The sequence below is a fragment of the Mus caroli genome, chromosome 3 (assembly GCF_900094665.2).
Source record: "Mus caroli chromosome 3, CAROLI_EIJ_v1.1, whole genome shotgun sequence".
In the NCBI taxonomy this organism is placed as follows: Eukaryota; Metazoa; Chordata; class Mammalia; order Rodentia; family Muridae; genus Mus; species Mus caroli.
In genome coordinates this window covers 104659824-104668690 of record NC_034572.1, presented here as the reverse complement: position 1 = coordinate 104668690, position 8867 = coordinate 104659824, and the positions used below count along the sequence as shown (strand labels likewise).

Genomic DNA, 8867 nt, shown 5'->3' with positions numbered 1-8867 from the left:
TGTGCAAAGAGCACTATGGGATGCCTTGCCTAAAGCTGACCCTCTGAAAGTCTAGCAATGGACCACACAAAGAAAACCTGTTTATATGTAGACACATCTAGTTCTTAATTCTGAAGGAAAGAATCACTGAAACAAAAACATGATTTTTGAAAACCAAAATACTAGCCCTGGCAGCATGTGAAAGCCTAATTCCTAGCACATTCCTCTCTACTGAAACTATGGACTTTCTCCAAAATAAAATTTTTAGAACAAATGAGACCTCTTATTCACTACAATGTTTTTGACTCTAGATTTTTATGAGTCTGTTAAGGATATAAATTTCAATAAAGAGTCCATTAAAAAGTCTGTAGCAATATATAAGGGGAAAGAAAAGATAGATAAATCTGTTGTATCACCCTAGAAAATCAGTTAATTTCACTAAATAATAATAGATTAAAGTTTCTGTTTTGTTCTTCTCTTAAGAGGATTTGCCTATAACTTAAACTCATTTGAGAATATGAGCCTACAAAGTAGAATCATTCATAGGCTCTTACATATGACTGTTATTACATATGACTGTTAAATTCTCTATTTTGTGTTATAAATACACTTCTGGCATTGCAGTTTGATTAAAGAAGATGAGACCTTGATGAAAACCAGCATAAGATATAGTGGTATCAAAGTCTTCACCTCTGTTCATTTTGGCAGATCTGGAATTTGCAAGTTTTTTTCAGAATTTCGATTTATCTTTTTAATGCACAGGCGCACACACACACAAACACACACACACACACACACACACACACACACACACACACATCATTGGCTTACCCAAATTCTTTCCTATGCCATATTTTTCATTTGTATTTTTCTTAGAATGTATGAGTTCACTGAAGTTCAGAAAGCGATTATCCCCAAAACTAATAATTTGGTATATCAAGCCCTCCAAAATCTCAGGAATATGTTATCTCTTATATTCCTCCCTCATCCCCCACTATCATTGCTATCATCTTTGATTCATTCTTTGGCTGATAAATATTTTCTTCCTAAAAAATGTGTAATATTTTAAAATTATTTTCTAAGAATTACAACATTTAACTTTGAAGGTTGGTATCTTGCCTGTTTGCTGTGATGTTTATTCTTAAATTAGTTTATTTTTCCTTTGACAATCCCTTTCAGGGGAGTTTATTTCCAATCAGTTTGAAAAAGAGTTTGGGGGAAAAAAAAGAAAAAAAATAAGGGGAGGAAAGGAGAAGGGGAAGGGAGGGGAGGGGTGGGGAGAAGAACTGTTAATGGAGTAACAAGATGGCTCTGTGTAGTGAAGAGGTCACAACCTTAAGCAATAAATGATCTGAACCTCTGTGCATATCCAGACACATTATTTACTCTACACATTGTCACATGTCATTCGCTTATCAAAATTATTTTAATTTCCTGACCTAGATTTTCACATATACTTGGTTTTGAATGTATGACTTTACTTGAATTCAGAAAATGATTTCCAGAACTTCAGAGGAGAAATCCAGGGTTTTTCCATTTTGTAGTTTGTGTCACACATCACACAGGATTCATGAAAGGAAAAGCAAGGAATCTATTTTAAAAGTGCACACATTTCTTTATTCATTCATTAGTGGGTAGACACTATGTTTTCCACTACTTAGGATTATAAAATCTACTACATAGAATATGGGAGCACAATGCCTATGATATACTCAGTTATTTTCCTTCAAAAGTATAGCTTTAATTGGATTAGTGACTCCTATAGTATATAGTTTTAATATATGTTTTCCACAAAGTCCATTCAACTAATGTGTATTCTTACCACCAGTAGACAAGGGTTTCTATTTCTCTTTATACTTATAGCACCCTTTACCTTTGTTTACCTGGTACAATTCATTCTTCATGGGAGGAGATAACATTTTGTGAGACTCTGACCCACATTTTCCTCATTATTAGTGATATTGCATATACTTTAATATTTTGTGGCCATGTGTATATCTGTTGTTTGAGAAATATTCATTTAAATCTTTTGTCCTTTTTTCACTTGATCTCTAAGTTTTAGAGTTCACATATTTTCAGTGATAATACATTGTCAGATATATACATTACAAACATAATATCTTATCACATTGGAAGCTCTATTCTCTGTTTATCACTCCTTTTAATGTGTAGAGACTTTATTTTATGTAATCTTACATGTCTATTTTTGCTTCTGCTTGATGTGATTTTAGAGCAGCAATTCTCAAACTGTGCGCCACAACCCCTTTGGAGGGTTTCATATCAGATATCCTGCATATTAGATATTTACATTGCAATTCATAGCAGCAACAAAATTACAGTTACAAAGTAGCAACAAAATAGTTTTATGGTTGGCAGTCAGTAAAACATGAGGAACTACATTAAAGGTTAGCAACATTAATAAGGTGGAGAACTACTGTGTTACAGTCATACTTAGAGAATCCAGCCTCCTTCCAATTACAATGCCCCGAAGCATTTTCTTATCTTTTAAAAGCTTCATAGCTTAAGGTCTTACATTTAATTCTTTAAAACATCTTCAGGTAATCTTTACAACTACAGAAAATAGGTTGAACTTTAGCTTCATTGTTCTGCATGTGAGTATCCAACATTCCTAACACCGTGTACTGCATAATCTAAGAACATTTGTGAAAAAAAAAAAAGTGAGTTGGCTAGAGATTTGTAGGTGTGTTTGTGGGAATATTGTAATCCTAAAGGAGATGCATTCAACTTTTCATCATGTTGTTCAAAAAATATAAAATCTAAGCTTAAGACTAAGACCACAAAATCTAGTTCTTTTTATTTCCCTTAATAATCATTAAAAACAAAATCTATCAGGAAAGAAAGCTAGAATTTGTCATAGAAAAACACTATGTCTAGGTAGAAACCTAAATATACATAACAGTGTGGCTCTTTACAGAGTATACCATCATATGAGCACAGTATGTGATTGTATGAAGCTTGGTTCACCTAACCTCAGTATGTGCTACAGTAATTTATGTCACAAAGGAAGCCATGGACAAATAGACTTAATGGGTATGGTTTTAAGATTGTTTGGAAATAATGGTAGGATACATTGCCCCCCAAAAAGCTCTATAAAACTTTGAACTATCTATTTTGGCAAAATGAATATTTAAGTGTAACTTTCACCAAAAAAAATGTGAATTATAGTCATTCATTTACAAAAGTTTTAAAGTTACTGTTGAAAGACATATATTTCATGATAGTCATTTCAATCTAATATGTGCAGCACATTAACTCTCAAACCAGGGGGGAAATCCACATTCTCTTTTGTTTTCCTAAGGCTGTGTTCCCGTATGATATAGTTAATGGAATGGGACTCAGCGATGAAAGGATGCAATATTTTGAAAACTTTGTTGACAGTTTTCAATTGATGTGGAGTGTCCCTCAAGAAAAGAGAGATCAGGTTCTGGAAATCAATAGAATAAAATGGTTGAAGCATGAAATTTCCCTTATATCAACCAAAAGCTGATTTATATCTGTACTGGAAGAAACATTATTATTCTCAGTACAGAAATGCCATCTGGTATCTTGATCCATCATGCTTCTCTGCAAGTGATCATTTGCACTTGTTAAGTGTGTGCAGACATGTATAATGTATGTGTAGGAGAGTGATAGGGCTCACAAATGAGCACTGGTACCACCAGAACTGTGGGAAGAAAACACTATTTCCCAAGAATTACTGTGGAGAACTTGTGCTTGAATTCTTTAAGTAATAAACAATATATTCACTTGAGAAACGGGTCATTAATAACTCACTCAAAAAATAGCGAGTTTTTATATTTTGTTGTTTATTTATTTATTTTTGGGTAGCAGGGCAGGGTCTCATTGTGTAGTTCAGATTAGTCTATAACATGAGCTCCTGCAATATTGCAATTGCAGCTTAAGGAGTTGCACCCAGCCAATTCTCAGCTTCTTGAACAAAAATGCTCACATTTCCTCAAGGGGAGACACTTTCCCAGCCATTTCAGTGTCTCTGAAAATCTGATTCCTTCTTCAGTCTTAGAATGACCGGCAGCTGCTTCCTGCCCTTTTAGTCAAGGAAAAGAGATAAAGCAAAGTGGCCCCAGCAGCCATAACAGCTGTCACTACCAAAATGAGGAGAATTAAAAATGGGGTAAATAGTGTTGGCACTACAATAATGATATAGAGAATTAATAATGCGCCAGACAACTTCCTTGGATGGAATTGCCCAAGCATTCCACCAAAAGCTAGTGAGAATTAATTCTACTAAGTATTTCAATCGACAAACTGATATAATTAACTATGGATTCTTTGCTCTGTTTCATATGATGTCACGGATTCTGTCCGTTTGCAGTGAGGCTTTGAAAGGGCAACCACACAGAGTCAAATCTGGTTTTGATAGTGACCTGGTAGAAGCTGTGTAGGGGAAAATCATGAAATATTTTTATCCAGACTTTAGTTAACCCTGACATTTTTAGTGTTGAGACAAGATGCCAGAAGACGTTACAAAGCTTCGGAACAAATAAAGCATCTTGATTTTACATCCTGGTGAAAAAATGTAAAATGTTTGACTAACTTTGAGGACTTGAATTTCCAAGGCACATTATGTTATTATTACTATTGTTCTGTTCACAGTGATCACTTGGTAAGTCAGGTTTTATTAGAAGTCTGTATTTGTTTTCTTGATTTTTTCTTTCCGTTGCACTTCTTAAATGTGTTCAAAATTTTTATAACACCCACATTTACAATGTGCTAAAAGATTATCCAGAAAAATTGTGGGATATCTATAGATGACTAAAACAGCAAATTTTGTTAAAGTGTAACTTGGGGATTTTTCTGTTAAGCAAATGAAGTACAAAAATAAGCATCTACTTAAGTGCAGGTGAGTGAATGTGTTGTTCTTAATCAGTTAGTTGAGAGTGAGAATAAATTTAAACAAAGTGCAGCAATTCACAGTAAAAAGGAAGGAAAACCATGCTATGAATTCAAATATGACTACCCAGAAGATAGGCATCTAATAATCTATTTTAGGTGAAACATCTTTTTTCTCTATTAAAATTATTTATTTAACTTTTAGAGATTATTATATGATTAATCACTTCCCTTTCCATTTTCTTCATCCACACCGCCAACAGTTTTCCTGCTCTCTTATAAATTCACAGCTTTTCTAAAGTAATTGTACACACACACACACACACACACACATCCCTAAATACTAAGTACATACTGCTCTGTCTATATAATGTCACTTGTATGTATGTTTTCAGGTCTGACCATTTGGTATTGGATAATCAATTGGTATGATTTTCCCTGGGGAAACTATTTGTCTACTCTCCACATTATTTATCTGCAGTTCTCTGTGTAATTTTGAAGCTGCCTGTGCTTTCTCCTGTCCACTTTGGAATATCTATTATTTTCTTTGTTCAGCTCATGCATACATAGTCATGTTGGTGAGACTTTATGAGTCTAACATTCCTCAGAGACACAAACTTGTTTCTCTGGCTTTTACATTCTTTCTATCTCTTCTTCCCCAGTGATCCCTGCGCTATTGTGGGACTTGTATTACACATTTATCTTTTGGGTTTTGGAGGAGCAACTCTGCATTTTGATTTCTTCTGATTTTTCTAAAATGGTCTAGGTATATTGCAAAGAGAAGTGTATTTGATGAAGGGTGAGAAAAAAAGTTTATCTGTGGGTATAAGGGCACATATTTAGAGTGTAGTAAGGGATTGTGCTGGCTTAGTAAGGGGGTGGTTGTATGTTCTTTTCTAAGATACATGACCTCACTTGCCATAGGTAGTTGGATAATCTTCCAGTATCAGGCATGATTTCTCACTTGTTGAGCAAGCCAGTCTTAAGATCAATTAAAAAGCTGTTGACTACAACACCACTAGAGCACACATATGGTTATCAGGCCATGTTAGTTGTTATGCAGATACATAGAGAAACTTCTTTTTTAAAATATTAATTCCATAAGTGTTTCATCTTGAAAAATAGTTTCAAGTTAATTTTGACACTATGGATCTTTTATTTATTTATTTATTTATTTATTATCATTTATCAAAGGCAAAGGGAACATCCCAATGAGTCTACAGCATCATAACTTTTCACACGTAAGAAAATATTGCTATTGGCAAGGATAAGTAAAAAATACTTACAGAAAAATATGTGGTAAGTGTACTGTGAATAAAACCTCGAAAAACATATCTGATTAACCTAGGTTAATTAAGTAAAATAAACCATTGAAGGATGGAGTGGAAATGAAAGATAAGAGCACCATTAAATATAAATCTTTCATTGTATTACTCATGTTTTAATGCTTGCTAAAATAGAATGGATTTATAATATTACTTATGTGCTCACTTCTGCAGTATGTATACTAAAATTGGAGTCATGGAGAGAAGATTAGAATGGCTCCTGTACAAGGATGACACAAATTGATGAAGCATTCTATATTTTTGTAAGAAAAATAAATTTAACAGGAATTAGAAAAACCACAAAAATGAATACTTATGATCCCTCTACTGAGTCTACATCTTCAACTTGCTCTAAGAGACACAATAGAGAAAAGGGAAACAAAGAGAATAAAGAGACAGAAAGAAAGCATAACAAAACAAACATAGCCAAGATTCAAATCAAAGCTGAAGTAAATGCAGAGGTGGGAGAGAAGGTTGCAGAAGAGGAAGGGCGGGTAATAGAAAAGGAGCCATCTGCAAGAAGAAAAGGAAGGCTGAAAAGAAGCACATCAAGGAAGAGCTATATGGAAGCACTACAGTTTTAATTCATATAAAAAGAAAAAAAGGAGAAAGACAGACAGACACTGAGGACTAAGGAAAGGGAACTAGAACTCTGTCATCTGAACATGTTTTCCTTAAAATTCACTTAAAGCTTATAAAAATCCTCTGTAAAATAATCGAGGGAGTTAAACCCAAGAGTGAATATCTATAGCTTTTCAAACCTTTTGAGTTCTGATATCTGCTGAAAACCTTAGAATCTTTGATACACACACAAAAAATATTTTCCTTGTATTAAAAATATATTACCATTTCCAGGATGGGGTTCATGGTGACCATAACTATTGTTTCAAGGCAATAAACAGATGCTGTTACAGAAGAACTGGGGAAAATGGTTGACTGCGAAGCACTGGATAGTTGTGGGTAACTGAGGTCAAGGCTGGCCATTACCAAAATATAACAGAAGTCCTGAGGAACACGTCTACATGCCAAGTATTTCCAAAAAGCATTGTTCCAGAATAGTGCCAGCTTCAGGGCTTCTTATTTTAAATTGAAATAATATATCTGACCTAGTTTAAAGTACAGAACTTACACTCAAGTAGGCTAAAGGCAATCTTGTCACCTGCCTCGTTGACACAACTGAGCAGATACTCCTGGAGTACAGCTCATTATCTGAAGCCTTCCTTCAAGGCATGAGTCCGGTCGGGGTTTGTGGTCATTATTTCTCAAAGACAAGGGCTTTTTTTTTCCTCTGGTTATTTTCTCAAACACCATGTCTGATTAGAACACTCCTGACGCTTGCTCATTTCTTCTTCCTGTGCAAAGTCCACTGTTGAGAACACCAAGACTAATGTGACAGAGTTTTGTTTAGTTTTTTTCTAAGAACTTTAAGTTGAGGAAGCGCTCTCACCTAAGTTACTTTTTCAATTCCAAAAATGAATTTCAGTTGATTTGCTGAAAAAATAAACTGAAATTGTTTATTTACTAAACAAAATATTGACAGCATGAGATTCAATCACAAGAACATTTTTGTTAAGACTTTCTAAAACATGAAAATATTTTCTTTAAATATTCTAATTTCATAATGTTACTCAAAAGGGCCCTATAATATGTACAGTGTAAATCAATTTAAAAGACATGGTCAGCTTTGTGTGTATATATATATATATATATCTGTGTGTTCGCATGTGTATAACATATATATGCCTATACCAATCAAGTTAACGAGCTAAACAGTCCCATATCCCCTAAAGAAATAGAAGCAGTCATTAATAGTCTCCCAGCCAAAAAAAGCCCAGGACCAGATGGGTTTAGTGCAGAGTTCTACCAGACCTTCAAAGAAGATCTAATTCCAGTTCTGCACAAACTATTCCACAAAATAGAAGTAGAAGGAACTCTACCCAACTCATTTTATGAAGCCACAATTACTCTGATACTTAAACCACAGAAAGATCCAACAAAGATAGAGAACTTCAGACCAATTTCCCTTATGAATATTGATGCAAAAATACTCAATAAAATTCTCGCTAACCGAATCCAAGAACACATTAAAGCAATCATCCATCCTGACCTAGTAGGTTTTATTCCAGGGATGCAGGGATGGTTTAATATACGGAAATCCATCAATGTAATCCATTATATAAACAAACTCAAAGACAAAAACCACATGATAATCTCATTAGATGCAGAAAAAGCATTCAACAAAATGTAACACCCATTCATGATAAAAGTCTTGGAAAGATCAGGAATTCAAGGCCCATACCTAAACATGATAAAAGCAATCTACAGCAAACCAGTAGCCAACATCAAAATAAATGGTGAGAAGCTTGAAGCAATCCCATTAAAATCAGGTACTAGACAAGGCTGTCCACTCTCCCCATACCTATTCAACATTGTACTTGAAGTCCTAGCCAGAGCAATTTGACAAGAAAAGGAGATCAAGGGGATACAAATTGGAAAAGATGAAGTCAAAATATCACTTTTTGCAGATAATATGATAGTATATATAAGTGGCCCTAAAAATTCCACCAGAGAACTCCTAAACCTGATAAACAGCTTCAGTGAAGTAGCTGAATATAAAATTAACTCAAACAAGTCAATGGCCTTTCTCTACACAAAGAATAAACAGGCTGAGAAAGAAATTAGGGACTGCTT

The 8867-nt window shown here is 34.3% G+C and overlaps 1 non-coding gene across 1 annotated transcript; it reads left to right on the top strand.

Moving 5' to 3' along the window:
- Nucleotides 1–6334: 6334 nt before the first annotated feature.
- Nucleotides 6335–6439, top strand: LOC115030677. Its single transcript, XR_003836283.1, has one exon. It is a non-coding gene; the product is annotated as a U6 spliceosomal RNA (small nuclear RNA).
- The last annotated feature ends 2428 nt before the right edge of the window (nucleotides 6440–8867 follow it).